Source organism: Petromyzon marinus, chromosome 41 (genome assembly GCF_048934315.1).
Source record: "Petromyzon marinus isolate PM22_M1 ecotype Great Lakes invasive population chromosome 41, UKy_Petmar_22M1.pri1.0, whole genome shotgun sequence".
NCBI classification, from domain to species: Eukaryota; Metazoa; Chordata; class Hyperoartia; order Petromyzontiformes; family Petromyzontidae; genus Petromyzon; species Petromyzon marinus.
This window is the reverse complement of record NC_133707.1, coordinates 1,599,640-1,621,542: the sequence shown is the minus strand read 5'-3', so window position 1 is coordinate 1,621,542 and position 21,903 is coordinate 1,599,640.

Genomic DNA, 21,903 nt, shown 5'->3' with positions numbered 1-21,903 from the left:
TTCATCCAGCTGGGGGATGGACAAAGGGGGCTGTGAATTAATTTTATATTCCAATTAATGTTTGGTCATTGTGATTCTCGCCGTTAGTTTCCCGGTGGTGGAACTTCCACATTATTGTGGCGGACACAATTCCATCGTGAGACGAGCCACTGTTGAAATGTTTCAGACTGCCTGCCAAGCCAGAAAGTCAGAGCCTATCCCACGAGGGGCAATGTCTCCTTTGTTACGGTGTTGTACGTGTGTATGTTGAACTTCTTTCGCACCCTACACAGCCAACCATGTTCTTCGAAGGTGCTGGGGAAAGACAACAAACTAAACGCAAAAAAAGAAAAGAGTTTTCAATCTGGACGGTTTTAAAGTGCGTCGCTCCAGTGGCTTCCTAATGTCGGAAGGGAGAGCGTTCCAGACGGCCGCAGAAGCGCGTCTTAAAACGCGCGATGCAGTGACCGTCTTTGTTCGATCGCCAAAAGCCGCTGCTGTGACCCTGACCGAATTTTGCGTGATGGTTTATGCTCCTGGACGAGACCAGCAAGGCATCGCATGTTCATTTGTGGCAAGCACTTTAGTGTGTAATGAGTGCGACTTTGTAATGTATTCTGTCGGCAGCCGGAAGCGTCGCGTTGCCAATTCAGCAAACGCGCTCACTTACAACATTTTAGTGTCGTTCCTTCACCAACTGGCATCTCGCTCACTAAACCTCCCCCCGCCCCCCCCCGTACCACGACGCGTACACCATAGCATGGCCCTCACCCAGCAGCTAATTACCAAGGGCTGCACATGTACTCGTGTAAGTAGACGGGTCACCAACTCAGCCTCAAATGAGTACCTGGAGCGATGTGCGAACATCGTCACTGGGGAGACAAAGGCGGTCGGGCGTGGCGCTGGCCACCCACCCCGCCTCGTGTATCGTTCCGGCCTTCATAGGTGCTCGCCAACAGCACTTTGCCCCAAAAAGCCAAAAAGGCTGCTGCAGGCTACACGGGAGGGGATCTTTATCTTCGTACAGAGGGACAAGCAAGGGCTGTTTAAAACATTGTTTCCAATGGCCAAATTTGACGTTCAAACATTGGACCGTGTCAATATCTGTTTGTGAGCCATTATCACCAACGCTCGAGTTCATGTTGGCCAAGCGTGGGTGCTGCTAAGCCCACTGCACCCCCCCCCGACTGCTGTACAGCATTTGCAGATTGTTTCTGGAACAGATGCAATTAAGTCAGCTCTATTTGAACAAGACCAGAGCACAGAGCGTTTGGCAATACAGTAATTGGAGTGACAGGCCGTGTGTGTATATAACTGTTGTAGTATATACACCTCGAGACAATCAGTGGAGCGGTGGTGCGGCGGTCAACACACTGTTGCTATCAACCCGGCGACCTCAGTTCAACATGCCAGTGATTGGATGAACATTTTGCTTATAAGATGCATGGTTTGCCCTGGTGTAAATATCCTTAATGAAATCCACATCTGAGACTGCTGCATATTTGACGTCTGTTGCACGTCGTAATGGTCGTAATGGTACTGGCACGCGTGTGTGAATGTGTATCGTTACCGCGTCAGCGCTGTGCTGAGTGCAAGTGAACGTTCAGGTGAACCCAGCGACCCGAGTTGAATTCCCAGCCAAGGCTAACATGGGTAATGACGAGGGATATCTGAAGTGGTGTCATGAATGTTGATTTGTACCGAGATCTGGTACCAGTATAGTATTGAACTCCGGTTAGCATGACTGGCTACGTACGGTGTGAAAGAAGTTCAACATAAATACATGCAACTGCATCACAGTAAATTGCAGAGTTTTATTGATAGACCTATGCTGGCTGAGAAATACATCTGGATTTGATCTGTGGAAAAGGTGGCAACTCTAAGTGAGTCGGTTGGTGGGACAATGTGAAACAGTTGGTGGGACAATGTGAAACAGTTGATGGGACAATGTGAGACAGTTGGTGGGACAATGTGAGACAGTTTTAGGAACAATGTGAGACAGTTGATGGGACAATGTGAGACAGTTGGTGGGACAATGTGAGACAGTTGATGGGACAATGTGAGACAGTTGATGGGACAATGTGAGACAGTTGATGAAACAATGTGAGATAGTTGATGGGACAATGTGAGACAGTTGATGGGACAATGTGAGACAGTTGGTGGGACAATGTGAGACAGTTGATGGGACAATGTGAGACAGTTGATGGGACAATGTGAGACAGTTGATGGGACAATGTGAGACAGTTGATGGGACAATGTGAGATAGTTGATGGAACAATGTGAGACAGTTGATGGGACAATGTGAAACAGTTGATGGGACAATGTGAGACAGTTGATGGGACAATGTGAGACAGTTGATGGGACAATGTGAGACAGTTGATGGGACAATGTGAGATAGTTGATGGGACAATGTGAGAGAGTTGATGGGACAATGTGAGACAGTTGGTGGGACAATGTGAGACATTTGATGGGACAATGTGAGACAGTTGATGGGACAATGTGAGACAGTTGATGGGACAATGTGAGACAGTTGATGGGACAATGTGAGACAGTTGATGGGACAATGTGAGACAGCTGGTGGGACAATGTGAGACAGTTGGTGGGACAATGTGAGACAGTTGATGGGACAATGTGAGACAGTTGGTGGGACAATGTGAGACAGTTGATGGGACAATGTGAGACAGTTGATGGGACAATGTGAGACAGTTGATGGAACAATGTGAGACAGTTGATGGGACAATGTGAGACAGTTGGTGGGACAATGTGAAACAGTTGATGGGACAATGTGAGACAGTTGGTGGGACAATGTGAGACAGCTGGTGGGACAATGTGAGACAGTTGATGGGACAATGTGAGACAGTTGATGGGACAATGTGAGACAGCTGGTGGGACAATGTGAGACAGTTGATGGGACAATGTGAGACAGTTGATGGGACAATGTGAGACAGTTGATGGGACAATGTGAGACAGTTGATGGGACAATGTGAAACGGTTGATGGGACAATGTGAGACAGTTGGTGGGACAATGTGAGATAGTTGATGGGACAATGTCAGACAGTTGGTGGGACAATTTGAGACAGTTGATGGGACAATGTGAAACAGTTGATGGGACAATGTGAGACAGTTGATGGGACAATGTGAAACAGTTGATGGGACAATGTGAGACAATTGATGGGACAATGTGAGACAGTTGATGGGACAATGTGAGACAGTTGATGGGACAATGTGAGACAGTTGGGACAATGTGAGACAGTTGGTGGGACAATGTGAGACAGTTGATGGGACAATGTGAGACAGTTGATGGAACAATGTGAGACAGTTGATGGGACAATGTGAGACAGTTGGTGGGACAATGTGAAACAGTTGATGGGACAATGTGAGACAGTTGGTGGGACAATGTGAGACAGCTGGTGGGACAATGTGAGACAGTTGATGGGACAATGTGAGACAGTTGATGGGACAATGTGAGACAGCTGGTGGGACAATGTGAGACAGTTGATGGGACAATGTGAGACAGTTGATGGGACAATGTGAGACAGTTGATGGGACAATGTGAGATAGTTGATGGAACAATGTGAGACAGTTGGTGGGACAATGTGAGACAGTTGGTGGGACAATGTGAGATAGTTGATGGGACAATGTCAGACAGTTGGTGGGACAATTTGAGACAGTTTTAGGAACAATGTGAGACAGTTGATGGGACAATGTGAGACAGTTTGTGGGACAATGTGAGACAGTTGATGGGACAATGTGAAACAGTTGATGGGACAATGTGAGACAATTGATGGGACAATGTGAAACAGTTGATGGGACAATGTGAGACAGTTGATGGGACAATGTGAAACAGTTGATGGGACAATGTGAGACAATTGATGGGACAATGTGAGACAGTTGATGGGACAATGTGAGACAGTTGAAGGGACAATGTGAAACAGTTGATGGGACAATGTGAGACAATTAATGGGACAATGTTAAACAGTTGATGGGACAATGTGAGACAGTTGGTGGGATAATGTGAAACAGTTGGTGGGACAATGTGAGACATGTTGATGGGACAATGTGAGATAGTTGATGGGACAATGTCAGACAGTTGGTGGGACAATTTGAGACAGTTGATGGGACAATGTGAAACAGTTGATGGGACAATGTGAGACAGTTGATGGGACAATGTGAAACAGTTGATGGGACAATGTGAGACAATTGATGGGACAATGTGAGACAGTTGATGGGACAATGTGAGACAGTTGATGGGACAATGTGAGACAGTTGGGACAATGTGAGACAGTTGGTGGGACAATGTGAGACAGTTGATGGGACAATGTGAGACAGTTGATGGAACAATGTGAGACAGTTGATGGGACAATGTGAGACAGTTGGTGGGACAATGTGAAACAGTTGATGGGACAATGTGAGACAGTTGGTGGGACAATGTGAGACAGCTGGTGGGACAATGTGAGACAGTTGATGGGACAATGTGAGACAGTTGATGGGACAATGTGAGACAGCTGGTGGGACAATGTGAAACAGTTGATGGGACAATGTGAGACAGTTGGTGGGACAATGTGAGACAGCTGGTGGGACAATGTGAGACAGTTGATGGGACAATGTGAGACAGTTGATGGGACAATGTGAGACAGCTGGTGGGACAATGTGAGACAGTTGGTGGGACAATGTGAGATAGTTGATGGGACAATGTCAGACAGTTGGTGGGACAATTTGAGACAGTTGATGGGACAATGTGAGACAGTTGATGGGACAATGTGAAACAGTTTGTGGGACAATGTGAGACAGTTGATGGGACAATGTGAAACAGTTGATGGGACAATGTGAGACAATTGATGGGACAATGTGAAACAGTTGATGGGACAATGTGAGACAGTTGATGGGACAATGTGAAACAGTTGATGGGACAATGTGAGACAATTGATGGGACAATGTGAGACAGTTGATGGGACAATGTGAGACAGTTGAAGGGACAATGTGAAACAGTTGATGGGACAATGTGAGACAATTAATGGGACAATGTTAAACAGTTGATGGGACAATGTGAGACAGTTGGTGGGATAATGTGAAACAGTTGGTGGGACAATGTGAGACATGTTGATGGGACAATGTGAGACAGTTGGTGGGACAATGTGAGACAGTTGGTGGGACAATGTGAGACATGTTGATGGGACAATGTGAGACAGTTGGTGGGACAATGTGAGACATTTGATGGGACAATGTGAGACAATTGATGGGACAATGTGAGACAGTTGATGCGACAATGTGAGACAGTTGAAGGGACAATGTGAAACAGTTGATGGGACAATGTGAGACAATTAATGGGACAATGTTAAACAGTTGATGGGACAATGTGAGACAGTTGGTGGGATAATGTGAAACAGTTGGTGGGACAATGTGAGACATGTTGATGGGACAATGTGAGACAGTTGGTGGGACAATGTGAGACAGTTGGTGGGACAATGTGAGACAGTTGATGGGACAATGTGAGACAGTTGATGGGACAATGTGAGACAGTTGGTGGGACAATGTGAGACAGTTTTAGGGACAATGTGAGACAGTTGGTGGGACAACGTGAGACAGTTGATGGGACAATGTGAGACAGTTGGTGGGACAATGTGAGACAGCTGGTGGGACAACGTGAGACAGTTGATGGGACAATGTGAGACAGTTGATGGGACAATGTGAGACAGTTGATGGGACAATGTGAGACAGTTGATGGGACAATGTGAGACAGTTGATGGGACAATGTGAGACAGTTGGTGGGACAATGTGAGACAGTTGGTGGGACAATGTGAGACAGTTGGTGGGACAATGTGAGACAGTTGATGGGACAATGTGAGACAGTTGATGGGACAATGTGAGACAGTTGATGGGACAATGTGAGACAGTTGGTGGGACAATATGAGACAGTTGATGGGACAATGTGAGACAGTTGATGGGACAATGTGAGACAGTTGATGGGACAATGTGAGACAGTTGATGGGACAATGTGAGACAGTTGGTGGGACAATGTGAGACAGTTGATGGGACAATGTGAGACAGTTGGTGGGACAATGTGAGACAGTTGGTGGGACAATGTGAGACAGTTGATAGGACAATGTGAGACAGTTGATGGGACAATGTGAGACAGTTGATGGGACAATGTGAGACAGTTGGTGGGACAATGTGAAACAGTTGATGGGACAATGTGAGACAGTTGATGGGACAATGTGAGACAGTTGGTGGGACAATGTGAGACAGTTGATGGGACAATGTGAGACAGTTGGTGGGACAATGTGAGACAGTTGATGGGACAATGTGAGACAGTTGATGGGACAATGTGAGACAGTTGATGGGACAATGTGAGACAGTTGGTGGGACAATGTGAGACAGTTGGTGGGACAATGTGAGACAGTTGGTGGGACAATGTGAGACAGTTGGTGGGACAATGTGAGACAGTTGATGGGACAATGTGAGACAGTTGATGGGACAATGTGAGAGAGTTGATGGGACAATGTGAGACAGTTGATGGGACAATGTGAGACAGTTGGTGGGACAATATGAGACAGTTGATGGGACAATATGAGACAGTTGATGGGACAATGTGAGACAGTTGGTGGGACAATGTGAGACAGTTGGTGGGACAATGTGAGACAGTTGGTGGGACAATGTGAGACAGTTGATGGGACAATGTGAGACAGTTGGTGGGACAATGTGAGACAGTTGGTGGGACAATGTGAGACAGTTGATGGGACAATGTGAGACAGTTGGTGGGACAATATGAGACAGTTGATGGGACAATGTGAGACAGTTGGTGGGACAATGTGAGACAGTTGATGGGACAATGTGAGACAGTTGGTGGGACAATGTGAGACAGTTGATGGGACAATGTGAGACAGTTGGTGGGACAATGTGAGACAGTTGATGGGACAATGTGAGACAGTTGGTGGGACAATGTGAGACAGCTGGTGGGACAATGTGAGACAGTTGATGGGACAATGTGAGACAGTTGATGGGACAATGTGAGACAGTTGATGGGACAATGTGAGACAGTTGGTGGGACAATGTGAGACAGTTGGTGGGACAATGTGAGAGAGTTGATGGGACAATGTGAAACAGTTGATGGGACAATGTGAGACAGTTGGTGGGACAATGTGAGACAGTTGGTGGGACAATGTGAGACAGTTGATGGGACAATGTGAAACAGTTGATGGGACAATGTGAGACAGTTGGTGGGACAATGTGAGACAACTGAATGGGACTCTCCACGAGCAACACTGAAGATCACGTGATGAAATGCGTCTGTCATAAGGATGACACCGGATAGACAGAGGTACCGAAGTTCGTGGATGTCACAATATGTAACAGAGGAGCACCACGTACGCACACCCGCACTTAATATACACTCCACTCAATACGATAGCCCTCTCAGATCGATGCTCTGATTCAATGAGTACACATCCTTATTATATCCCTTTAATATCAGGCCAATATTAGGTTTTTATACAAGTGTATTTCCAACTACATTAGACTTAAAATGTAACTCCTTCCATCACTCCACTGCTGGACGAAGACCACTCTCTATCATAATGGCTCATGGAGGACACATCAACGATTCAAAACATATTTTTGTTATTTTTCCAGGTAAGAGCCAATGGGCTATATAGCTCTTTTGAAAAGCGACCTGGCCACAAATGAGCGCTGAGGGAACTGGCTTCTCACGTGTGAATGTATAGCAGCCTAATGCTCTAAACGCGTGTTTCTACATGTGGTGGGGAAAACCGGAGGACCCGGAGAAAAATCTACACGACCAAGGAGAGAGACACGCAAACTCCAAATATACAGTCCGGGATTGAACTCACATACGACTGCATACCAGGCGAGGTTGTTAACGTCTCCCCACTGGGGGAGACTTCTGTCAAACAGTGGATTAAGAATGGCCCAAAAAAGATTACCACTGATTATTTTTGTTTAAATTTTATTTGTTTATTTATTAAAATATTTCACCCCCCAAAAAAATCCCGAGGGATGGAACACCTCGTTTACAAGCGCGTCTGTTCAGGGTGTCAAGTGACGCACGCATCGTGAACACGCATAGTGACACGCATAGTGACACGCATAGTGACACGCATAGTGACACGCATAGTGAACACGCATAGTGACACGCATAGTGAACACGCATAGTGACACACATAGTGAACACGCATAGTGAACACGCATAGTGAACACAGTGAACACGCATAGTGACACGCATAGTGAACACGCATAGTGACACGCATAGTGAACACGCATAGTGACACGCATAGTGAACACACATAGTGACACACATAGTGAACACGCAAAGTGACACACATAGTGAACACGCAAAGTGACACACATAGTGAACACGCATAGTGAACACGCATACTGACACGCATAGTGAACACACATAGTGACACACATAGTGACACGCATAGTGAACACGCATAGTGAACACGCATACTGACCCGTATAGTGAACACACATAGTGAACACGCATACTGACACGCATAGTGAACACGCAAAGTGACACGCATAGTGACACGCATAGTGACACGCATAGTGAACACTCATAGTGACACGCATAGTGAACACGCATAGTGACACGCATAGTGACACGCATAGTGAACACGCATACTGACCCGCATAGTGAACACGCATAGTGAACACGCATAGTGACACGCATAGTGACACCGATAGTGACACGCATAGTGACACGCATAGTGACACCGATAGTGACACGCATAGTGACACCGATAGTGACACGCATAGTGACACCGATAGTGACACGCATAGTGAACACGCATAGTGACACGCATAGTGAACACGCATAGTGACACCGATAGTGACACGCATAGTGAACACGCATAGTGACACGCATAGTGACACGCATAGTGACACGCATAGTGACACGCATAGTGAACACTCATAGTGACACGCATAGTGAACACGCATAGTGACACGCATAGTGAACACGCATACTGACCCGCATAGTGAACACGCATAGTGAACACGCATAGTGACACGCATAGTGACACCGATAGTGACACGCATAGTGACACGCATAGTGACACCGATAGTGACACGCATAGTGACACCGATAGTGACACGCATAGTGACACCGATAGTGACACGCATAGTGAACACGCATAGTGAACACGCATAGTGACCACGCATAGTGAACACGCATAGTGAACACGCATGACACACATAGTGAACACGCATAGTGACACGCATAGTGACACACATAGTGATCACGCATAGTGAACATGCATAGTGAACACGCATAGTGAACACGCATAGTGACACGCATAGTGACACGCATAGTGAACACTCATAGTGAACACTCATAGTGACACGCATAGTGAACACGCATGACACACATAGTGACACGCATAGTGACACGCATAGTGACACACATAGTGAACACGCATAGTGACACGCATAGTGACACACATAGTGACACGCATAGTGAACACGCATACTGACACGCATAGTGAACACGCATAGTGAACACGCATAGTGACACGCATAGTGACACGCATAGTGACACGCATAGTGAACACGCATAGTGACACGCATAGTGACACCGATAGTGACACGCATAGTGACACGCATAGTGACACCGATAGTGACACGCATAGTGACACCGATAGTGACACGCATAGTGACACCGATAGTGACACGCATAGTGAACACGCATAGTGACACGCATAGTGAACACGCATAGTGACACCGATAGTGACACGCATAGTGAACACGCATAGTGACACGCATAGTGAACACGCATAGTGACACCGATAGTGACACGCATAGTGAACACGCATAGTGAACACGCATAGTGAACACGCATGACACACATAGTGAACACGCATAGTGACACGCATAGTGACACACATAGTGACCACGCATAGTGAACACGCATAGTGACACGCATAGTGAACACGCATAGTGAACACGCATAGTGACACGCATAGTGACACGCATAGTGACACACATAGTGAACACTCATAGTGAACACTCATAGTGACACGCATAGTGAACACGCATGACACACATAGTGACACGCATAGTGACACGCATAGTGACACACATAGTGAACACGCATAGTGACACGCATAGTGACACGCATAGTGACAGGCATAGTGAACACGCATAGTGACACGCATAGTGACATGCATAGTGACACGCATAGTGACACGCATAGTGAACACGAATAGTGAACACGAATAGTGACACGCATAGTGAACACGCATAGTGACACGCATAGTGACACGCAAAGTGAACACGCATAGTGACACGCAAAGTGAACACGCATAGTGACACGCATAGTGAACACGAATAGTGACACGCATAGTGAACACGCGTAGTGACACGCATAGTGACACGCATAGTGAACACGCGTAGTGAACACGCATAGTGACACGCATAGTGAACACGCATAGTGACACGCATAGTGAACACGCATAGTGACACGCATATTGACACGCATAGTGACACACATAGTGACACGCATAGTGAACACGCATAGTGACACGCATAGTGAACACGCATAGTGACACGTATAGTGAACACGCATAGTGAACACGCATAGTGAACATGCATAGTGACACGCATAGTGACACGCATAGTGACACATATAGTGACACGCATAGTGAATACGCATAGTGACACGCATAGTGAACACGCATAGTGACACGCATAGTGAACACGCATAGTGAACACATATAGTGACACGCATAGTGACACGCATAGTGACACGCATAGTGACACACATAGTGAACACGCATAGTGACACGCATAGTGAACACGCATAGTGACCACGCATAGTGAACACGCATAGTGACATGCATAGTGACACGCATAGTGAACACTCATAGTGAACACTCATAGTGAACACGCATAGTGACACGCATAGTGACACGCATAGTGACACGCATAGTGACCACGCATATTGACACGCATAGTGAACACGCATACTGACACGCATAGCGAACACGCATAGTGAACACGCATAGTGACACGCATAGTGACACGCATAGTGAACACGCATAGTGACACGCATAGTGAACACTCATAGTGAACACGCATAGTGACACGCATAGTGACACGCATAGTGAACACGCATAGTGACACGCATAGTGAACACGCATAGTGACACGCATGCAGACATGTTAAGTCTAAAACTTACACAGAAGGCACAGCATGCTCACATAAATAAATAAATACATTCATTATTCTATGGTATGTATGTTGAACTTTTTTCGCACCGTACAGAGCCAACCGTGCTAACTGGAGGTGCGGGGGAAGGGCAACAGACTAAGCACAAAAGGCACTTCTTAAGGTGCGTGCCACCGCTTCATAGAGAATGCACTCTCAGCTTTAATCATTTGCAAATGTGGAGCAAATATGTTTGAGTGAAATATTTAAGACATGTTTTTTTTAAGTGCTCTGAAAAAGGGACACTTCCCGAAACGTTCTTTTAAGGCGCACAGTGTTATTATCGAGCTTGTTTTTCATTGCTATTTGTGTTTGCACATCACTACCATGGCAGCAGCAGCAGCAGCGTCGCCAGATCATTAAGTTTCGTGTGTCTGGGAAAACGTTCCATGTCGAAGCAGCTCCAGGTCTGAATGTGGCCTCAATTATATGTATGTTGAACTTCTTTCGCACCGTACGTAGCCAACCGTGCTAATCGTAGGTGCGGGGGACGGACAACAGACTAAGAGGCTATACGGGGGATCTTTACCTTCGCTTCGCGTGCGCGTGCAGAAGTGACAGAAGGACGGTGCAGAGCTGAATGGGGGCGTGCATTTACTCAATTGCCACAATTTCTTCTTAGTCTCACACAAGGAGGAGGGGGTGTGGACACGTGCCGCCGTGTGTGGCCCCAGGACTTAAGGCGCCCCTACGGCACTCCCGCACACTGAGGCGAGAGATAATTAATTAGAGGCCGCAGTTGATGCACGGCAACCGGTCAAGCGAACGGGGCCCCGCGAATCGCCACGTTGTGCCCCAAGCGGCGGCGTCTGTGGAGAGGTAACGCAGAGCCGGGGGGCTCGGAGCGTTGAGCTGGCTGGCACTGCTGAGCAATGGGGGGGGGGGAGGGCGGTTTGGGAGGGGGTTCGATACCGGCTCTCGGCTGCCTGCGGATTCTCAAGTTGTGTTAAGAGGGTTCGTGATAGCAGCCCAGCAGCCACCAAATGGGTGGCAATGATTATCCATAGACTCGCAAAGAGACCTCGTAAACTCACATAGAGACCCCCCTCCCCCACAGGCTCACATAGACATCCGCAGACTGACACGGGAAACCCTTGGATTAACGCAGACTTGAGGGTTTGCAAGTGTTAGTGAGCTGATGATCTCAGCCTGGTCATCAATAACCGCACTCCAAAAAAAAACACGATACATTACATTTATTGTTGTGCTTAATTTGGATAATTTCCAGCTCTGTAAATTAAAAAATATATCAGTTTATCATGCGACGAACATTACTCTCAGTGCCAATGTGCGTAGGCAAATGCTGCCCGCCCACTGTGAGTTCCAGAGGTCACTTGAAAGATTTTCAGAGGTAGCTCTCTGATATCCACTTACGTGTGCCCTTCTCAAATACAGAGGGACCCGAATGGATACTCCCATCTCATGATCATTAGACGGCGTATACAATACTCGGCATTACATTGGGAGGCGGTGGGAGGCAAGATAAATTAAATTATAATAAGTGGCACTTGTGCATTGCCGATGGACTGCAGGCTTCCAGCAAGGGATGTCACGTGGCTCCAGAGCTTTCTGTGGGTGACCACCGCTGTCCCGCAGGACGAAACGTAAAGCTGCGGACGAGTTGACATGAGAGCACATTCTCCAGCGCCGCCGCTGCTGTATCGCACGCTCGCGCAAACACCGGCATATACCAGCGCTTACGAACTGTCCTTAACACTTTTTCTTTTGCGTTTCACGTGAGTGTACGTGCGGTTGAGGATAGTTGTCCTGCGTATAGCTTAAGATGATCACAGTTCTCAAAATCGTAGTGTCATCTCAAACATCATCATCATCTCAAACATCATCTCAAACATCATCATCATCATCTCAAACATCATCTCAATCATCATCATCATCTCAAACATCATCATCTTTTACAATTGTAGGAAGCCCAGAGTGCAAGTGTCCAGTGGGCCGTGTTACGAACCCGTGCAGCAACCTACACAAACAAGCGATGTTCCATCTCCTAGCCTTTCATAAATCCACTCCGACCAGCGTGGTGAAGTATGGTCAAACATCGCTCACGGCCAATACAGCATGGAGAGACCTTCGTCCAGAAAAAAAAAACATTAATAAAGGGCTGATTATATTTTGATCATGATTCTTATTAAAAACATGTTTTGTTTTTATAATCCTCACTCCCTGCACACACTCGTTACACTCCCCCGGATCACTCCCTATTCTTCTGTACGACTCCTTCCGTCCACAGCCTTCAGCCTAAGCCGCTTGCTTACGCACACACACAAACAATAGCCTATCTTTAGGTCTGGCTTAAAACACATTACCCTAAAGCCGTGCTGGTCCAAAACAAAACGCAAAGGTGCATTCTGTGGCACACGCTTACTTTGAGTGCTCCTCCGCTGTCCCCGGGAGATTGTAAAGTTACCGCGTGCAATTTCAGTGCCAACGGCAAAATCAATAGATGCCATCTGCTAGCTCCCACCATCCCCCCACGCCCCGATCTCCAGTCTACAGCGACAAACAATACGTCAATGCATTGCACCGTCTAATAAAAAAATGATTATACAGCAGTCTGCTATTTGTATAGAGAGATGGCCAGCTTCCGTTGAGAATCTTTTTCTCTCTGGCCTAGATGTGTGCGAGGAGTTTTTTTTTTTTTCCGGGCTCGCCAGCACAGAGCCATGCACACGTGGGGGGGAGGGGGGGGGAGTTTTTGGCAGGCGGGACACGGAGTGGACGCACAGATTTATGGGGCTGTCGGATGAGTGAGGGGGGGGGGGACGGAAGGAGAGACTCGCATTTGATCGGTATGCATTGTCTGCCGAAATGCGGATAGGCTTGTGGATTAATAGTACGCCTATTCCAATCGGATGAAAATCAGTCGCTGACTGCCACAATTTGTACTGACTGCCGCTGCAATGAAACCGCGTGGCCGCCAACTACGGCAGGTGCCCGCGATGCTGTGTGTGCCGTGCAGCCGTCTTCGCCTGCGACCAACTCGCAGGCGAAGAAGGGTGCGCCCGATCCCGTGAGATCTCGGAGGCCGAGCAGGGTTGAGATCGGACAGTGCCTGGGTGGCCTAGAGACCACGCGCTCGTAGTTGACACAGGCTGTGGGGGCTATGCGTGGCGAGCAGCAGATGACCGTGCCGTCCTAAGGGGAGGGGGGGGGGGGGTCATAGGGACAGTGCGCTAACCACTGCGCCACCCATCCTCGAGCACAATACGCGCTTGCATTGTCGTCTTCCAACTTCTGTCGTATGGCTGATGCAGATTGCAGAGACGCAGCTGCAGTTGTACATGCAGGTGGTCGACAAGGGCGTCAGGAGCAGCGGAGTGTGTTCGCTGTGATGCGTCACAAAGGACAGGGAAGTCGATCAAACAGCACGTGGAAGGTGTGGATGTGTCCTCCAAAACTGGAAGATCGGGGACTCCGCCAAAATGCAAATGTGATGCCGTGTGAAACCATCGGGCGTACATCACTGATGACTGCCCGATATGGCACGCCTACCCTGGTGGAACCGAGTGGACGCCACTGGGCTATCAACACGGATGCGGCGGGAATGGCTCACAACGTTCACAATACAAAGTGTATCCCCGCTGCGTCTTTCAGACGCCATACGAAAGAAAAAGAATTAGATCAAAACAGAGTGCAGACGAACGATGGTTACCAGAAAGTACAGGCCACTTATGCAATCAATTTACAGTCTGATATAATCTCGTTATCACTAATTACTGATTTACATCGCTTTGGTATCTAATGAGTAATGAATTTCCGGTGCGAGATCTCTCCTTCGGTCGTCATGCTTAATCTGACCACGGATTGTCAGAGTAGTTTCCTTCAAAACAGAAAACAGATTCTGACCCGGAGCAATCATACTCACATACACACTTTGGGCTGGACGAGAATTAATAACCCATCGTGGTTATGAAGGAGGAGAGCATGAGATGTGGCCAGCAGTGAAGAAGCCATCGAGCGTGCAGGCGGGGAAATAGAACCCAATGCCTCACTGGGCAGTGGTGGGAAGGTGGTGATGGTGGGGGGGATTTCAAAGGGAGGCCGCATTTTCGTTCATTTGAAATTTATTTTCTTCAAATTTACCTCGGTACATCTCGCTTGCAATGGTGTCCGTGGCGTCGATTGACTACGTGACATAGCTAACAAAGACAAAGATACTCCGTATAGCCTTGTGAGACTATTGGGGCAAGCGCTGTTAGCGAGAGGGTGGGTGGCCAGCACCACGCCCGACCGCCTTTGTCACCCCATTGGCGATGCTTTTACACACCGTACAGGGTGCTTATTTGAGGCTGAGTCGACCTACTGGAGGCCCAGGAGCAGTTCGGAAAATCGTCACCCGTGTTGGCCGTGAGCGAGAATCGAACTCGGGTTGCCGGGATTGTAGCGCAGCGCGCTAACCGCTACACTTACATAGCTAACACATGTAATGATGCGTACACAGCCACTTTCAATCTCTCACTTACAGAGTAGGCATTTATAGTGCATCTTTACTTCCCACCAGGGTCTATGCCAACCGTGCTACTCCACCGGATGAGAAAATAAAGTACAACGCTGACAGTGTGTAGAGCTGTTGTGAATATTGATGTTCGAGTCATTGGGCATTTGTGATTATTTCTGATGACTGATCCAAGAAGCTATGGTGGGAACATCCTATAGGACTCTTTTCTTAAATCAACCCCTGGGAACGTGATCCACAATGAGAATGCCGCAGTGGTGAGATGTTAACTCCCTCGCCAGGTATACGGGAGTGCGTGGGTTCGATTCCGACTCTGACGGCTGTATATCTGGAGTTTGCGTGTCTCTCTCCCCGTGGTCGCGTGGATTTTCTCCGGGTCCTCCAGTTTTTCCCTGCACATTTAGAAACATACATTTAGAGTATTTGGCTGCTATACATTTCCACACGATAAGCCACTTCGTTGAGCTATCATTTGTGGCCAGGTCGCTTCTGAAAAAGAGCTATATACTGTAGCTCAGTGGGCCTGGTCTGGTAACATAAAAATATTTTTTTTCGTTTTAAATAGTTTAATAACTCGAATCGGGCATATCTCCGTCGGCTTGCCGTGCTTCAACAACGTAATTTTGGCCCGGGCGATGATGGTAGTGGTGATGATGGTGGTGATGATGGTGGTGATGATGGTGGTGATGATGGTAGTGATGATGGTGGTGGTGATGGTGGATGGAGGCATTTGTAGGAGTGCAGTTCGAATGTCAGCAGTAAGCAGTAGAGGCCGTTTCACACGACGGGAAGTGGATTGACGGCAACAAGGGAGATGGACTCAAAAGAGAGGCACGTGGGTCTACAGCAGTGGTTCCTCTTAACCTGGGGTGCGTGCACCCCTTGGGGGGCGAGTTGCCCTTTCTGGGGGTGCCAGACAAGGCCAGATATTTTTTTAAGGTAAATCAGCTAAAAGACAAATTAAGCACGTGCACGTAAGTCACAACTAGTTTGTTCCGTCAAACCAATGTATTTATTAACATTATAAAAAAAATTACGATTGAGAAGGCTGAAGTCACGGTTAAGAATCCACTGGTTTACTGGGAAGCAAACGTTTTGACCAGAAGACAGAAGGAGCAGAAGAATATTGCTCAGCTTCATCGTCAGCCTGCATGTGACGGCTACCAGAATTGAAGAAATAGTTTTTATTCTGACTCGCAAACGATGAAAGAATCCTATTCACATTCTTGGTTCTTTCGGTAAAGTCACCACGTAGAAGGGAAACAATAAAAATCATAAAATATAAAACAATAAAATTATCACGACGTTTCGACCGCAACACAAGCAATCATCATCAGGTGTGAAAACCACAACAAGAAAATTAGAAAAAAATTCAAATTTTTATTATTTTATTGTTTCCCTTCTACGTGACTTTACCGAAAGAACCAAGAATATGAATCCCTGCAGTCACGAAAGCTTTAAATCAAAATCTAGTCCTATTCACATTCCATTCCCGTGGAGGTAAAGGTGCGGGCCTGCAATTGCTTGCTCACATCATTCCTGGTGGAAGGGCCTCCACTTCTCGAGAAAGCTCAAGAATGGCCCTGTTTTGGCCTTCTCTTCCACATTGGCCGAACGTAATTGAAGAGATAGGGAGTGCCCACATTACACCCCACCACCAGGTCACTTGCCTGTTGACCAGATGCGACCGTTCCATTTTATTCTCCGCGGATGTCCACATTTTTTGGACACGTGGAGCGGTTCCGCTGGGCCGTTATCGCTTTCACGAAACGTCGCGTGCAACCTCGCGTGCACACCTTCTGGGTGGACGGTTATTTTTTTTACTTTTGTGTCTCACATCTCCGAAAGAAAGCCTCCTGTGAGCTGACGTACGCGTATGTTTGATGCCCGCTGCTTTGGCCAGCCACGCGGCGCTTAACGCATCGCAATGCCACACGCACACTCTACACGTTTGGCGTCTCCCGCAGAGCAAATCGCGCGTGTTGGCGGTGCCAGGTACAAGCAGCTGTGTGTGACATGCAGGGGACACGAAGCATATCAGCACACGCTCTCTATTTGACCAAACAACGTCTCTTTTGAGTCGCTTTAGAAAGGTAAAATACATGTGAGTATAGATTTTAGTTTTTTTTAACCAGGTAATGGCCCACTGAGCTATGTAGCTCTTTTTCAGAAGCGACCTGGCCACAAATGATAGCCCAGCGAAGTGGCTTTTCACGTGGAAATGTATCTCAGCCAAACACTCTAAACGCGACCACGGGGGAGAGAGAGAGAGAGAGACACTAAAACTTCAAATATACAACAGGCGTCTGGGTCAGGTTCGAACCCACGACCTCCTGCATACCAGGCGAGGTAGTTAACATCTCATAGCCACCGGGGCGTGATGCTGGCATAGTAATAATGGTGAGCACACTGTGACTTGCAATCCAGCAGTTGATTTCGATCTCCCATGACGGCAGTAGAAACAGTGGTGCACGTTTCTTCAATCCCCCCCTCCCCCCACACCTCCTCCCTCCCCCACCTCTGTCCACGCCTGTGGCACGCAGCACGGGACGGGTGCGCCACCATCACCACCACGGTGAGTCGACCTGCAGGTCGCGTGCGGTGGGGCGAGGTGCGGTCCAGCGGGAGCCGCCCGGGAGCGGCGTTTCCCACACTGTGGACCCCGCGCAAGCTGAGTTGCTACGGGGTCTCGGGGCGGGTCACAGAACAGAACACAGTGAAACATTAACGCGTTGTGAATTTAATATCTCTCGTAAAATAATGACTCTACACGTATATATATTGTGTCCGTGTGTGCATGTGTGAACGCCCAATCTGTCCAATTAGCGGTAGTGCAACAATTAGCGCTACGCTGCGCTACGAACTTGGCGACCCCGGTTCGATTCCCGCTCACGGCCAACACCAGTGACGACTATCTGAACCGATCCTGGGTCTCCCCTAGGTCGACTCAGCCTCAAATGAGTACCTGGCGCGGTGTGTAAACATCGCCACTGGGGAGACAAAGGCGGCCGGGCTTGGTGCTGCCCACCCCCTCGCGTGCCGTGCCGGCCTTCATAGTTGCTCGCTAACAGCACTTGCCCTACAGTCTGTTCGGGCTACACGGGGGATCTTTGTCTTTGTTCCAACCTGTCCACTCGCGAGTCTTAAGCGAGAGAGCGCCACACGCACAGCGACCACCGCTGTTTGTTGTTTTCTCTCTCCAGTTTCAAACTTTAGGCGCTGGCAAATAAATTTGGCCCGGTGTTGTCTGCCGCCACACACAGAGACCCCCCACCCCACCCTCCCCCTTCCATAGCATTCACAGACTGTTGGGGCCAGGACTGAAGTGCTGTTAGCGTGGAGCTATCCAGGCTGGAACGGCACACGAGGGGGTGGGTTGCCAGCACCACGCCCGGCCGCCTTTGTCTCCCCAGTGGTCAATGTTTACACACCGCACCAGGTGCACGCACATCGGCGCGCACAGCGGTGGACTCGACAAGATGCAGTGACGTCAGTGGACTATAACGAGATCCAGTGACATCAGTGGACTGTAACGAGATCCAGTGACATCAGTGGACTATAACGACATTCAGTGACATCAGTGGACTATAACGAGATTCATTGACATCAGTGGACTATAACGACATTCAGTGACATCAGTGGACTATAACGACATTCAGTGACATCAGTGGTATATAACGACATTCAGTGACATCAGTGGACTATAACGAGATCCAGTGACGTCAGTGGACTATAACGACATTCAGTGACATCAGTGGACTATAACGACATTCAGTGACATCAGTGAACTATAACGAGATCCAGTGACATTAGTGGACTATAACGACATTCAGTGACATCAGTGGACTATAACGACATTCAGTGACATCAGTAAACTATAACGAGATCCAGTGACATCAGTGGACTATAACGACATTCAGTGACATCAGTGGACTATAACGACATTCAGTGACATCAGTGGACTATAACGAGATTCATTGACATCAGTGGACTATAACGACATTCAGTGACATCAGTGGACTATAACGACATTCAGTGACATCAGTGGTATATAACAACATTCAGTGACATCAGTGGACTATAACGAGATCCAGTGACGTCAGTGGACTATAACGACATTCAGTGACATCAGTGGACTATAATGACATTCAGTGACATCAGTGAACTATAACGAGATCCAGTGACATCAGTGGACTATAACGACATTCAGTGACATCAGTGGACTATAACGACATTCAGTGACATCAGTAAACTATAACGAGATCCAGTGACATCAGTGGACTATAACGACATTCAGTGACATCAGTGGACTATAACGAGATCCAGTGACATCAGTGGACTATAACGACATTCAGTGACATCAGTGGACTATAACGACATTCAGTGACATCAGTGGACTATAACGACATTCAGTGACATCAGTGGACTATAACGAGATCCAGTGACATCAGTGGACTATAACGAGATCCAGTGACATCAGTGGACTATAACGACATTCAGTGACATCAGTGGACTATAACGACAGTGGACTATAACGACATTCAGTGACATCAGTGGACTATAACGACAGTGGACTGTAACGACATTCAGTGACATCAGTGGACTATAACGACAGTGGACTATAACGACAGTGGACTATAACGACATTCAGTGACATCAGTGGACTATAACGACAGTGGACTATAACGACAGTGGACTATAACGACATTCAGTGACATCAGTGGACTATAACGACAGTGGACTATAACGACAGTGGACTATAACGACATTCAGTGACATCAGTGGACTATAACGACAGTGGACTATAACGACATCCAGTGACATCAGTGGACTATAACGACAGTGGACTATAACGACATTCAGTGACATCAGTGGACTATAACGACAGTGGACTGTAACGACATTCAGTGACATCAGTGGACTATAACGACAGTGGACTATAACGACAGTGGACTATAACGACATTCAGTGACATCAGTGGACTATAACGACAGTGGACTATAACGACATCCAGTGACATCAGTGGACTATAACGACAGTGGACTATAACGACATTCAGTGACATCAGTGGACTATAACGACAGTGGACTATAACGACATTCAGTGACATCAGTGGACTATAACGACAGTGGACTATAACGACATTCAGTGACATCAGTGGACTATAACGACATTCAGTGACATCAGTGGACTATAACGACAGTGGACTATAACGACATTCAGTGACATCAGTGGACTATAACGACATTCAGTGACATCAGTGGACTATAACGACAGTGGACTATAACGACATTCAGTGACATCAGTGGACTATAACGACATTCAGTGACATCAGTGGACTATAACGACAGTGGACTATAACGACATTCAGTGACATCAGTGGACTATAACGACAGTGGACTATAACGACATTCAGTGACATCAGTGGACTATAACGACAGTGGACTATAACGAGATCCAGTGACATCAGTGGACTATAACGACAGTGGACTATAACGACAGTGGACTATAACGACATTCAGTGACATCAGTGGACTATAACGAGATCCAGTGACATCAGTGGACTATAACGAGATTCAGTGACATCAGTGTACTATAACGAGATTCAGTGACATCAGTGGACTATAACGACATTCAGTGGCATCAGTGGACTATAACGACATTCAGTGACATCAGTGGACTATAACGACAGTGGACTATAACGACATTCAGTGACATCAGTGGACTATAACGACAGTGGACTATAACGACATTCAGTGACATCAGTGGACTATAACGAGATTCAGTCACATCAGTGTACTATAACGACAGTGGACTATAACGACATTCAGTGACATCAGTGGACTATAACGAGATCCAGTGACATCAGTGGACTATAACGAGATTCAGTGATATCAGTGGACTATAACGAGATCCAGTGACATCAGTGGACTGTAACGACATTCAGTGACATCAGTGGACTATAACGACAGTGGACTATAACGACATTCAGTGACATCAGTGTACTATAACGACAGTGGACTATAACGACATTCAGTGACATCAGTGGACTATAACGAGATTCAGTGACATCAGTGTACTATAACGACAGTGGACTATAACGACATTCAGTGACATCAGTGGACTATAACGAGATTCAGTGACATCAGTGTACTATAACAACAGTGGACTATAACGACATTCAGTGACATCCATGGACTCTCGCGCTCTGCCTTTGGCTTGCCGCT